Source organism: Synchiropus splendidus, chromosome 15 (assembly GCF_027744825.2).
Source record: "Synchiropus splendidus isolate RoL2022-P1 chromosome 15, RoL_Sspl_1.0, whole genome shotgun sequence".
NCBI classification, from domain to species: domain Eukaryota; kingdom Metazoa; phylum Chordata; class Actinopteri; order Syngnathiformes; family Callionymidae; genus Synchiropus; species Synchiropus splendidus.
The window spans coordinates 2,258,106-2,258,582 of record NC_071348.1 but is presented as its reverse complement, the minus strand read 5'-3'; positions in this window follow the sequence as shown (position 1 = coordinate 2,258,582).

Genomic DNA, 477 nt, shown 5'->3' with positions numbered 1-477 from the left:
CGCAAAGACAAGTGCGTGTGTCCCCAGTAAACACCGTCTGCTTCCTATCCTCCCATATATATATATATATATATATATATATATATATATGCTCCTCATGGAACAGCGAGTCCAGATCAGACTAAAATGAAGAAGGAACCAGTTTCTTTCACTGACTACACGCCCCCCCAATTGGCTCAGTGCATGGCACATATTGACTAACCACGAGCAACTTTCACAGATATCAGCTCTTCAACATCAGCCAGCTCCACCAGTTCACTTCAAAAAGCAGCTCTTCCAGTTGCGTTCGCTCACGTGTCCAGAGATGCCATGAGGCCACAGGCTTCAGACATTCTGGTCAAGTGTGACTCCCGAGGAGAATCAAGAGAAACGGCTGAGGAAAGAAGAGGGGGCAGCGCTTCCACCTGAAGGAGACTGTCCCACGCAGGTGGGTGTGGTCTCAGTAGGCAGATACTTGCACTGGAACACCATAGCAGT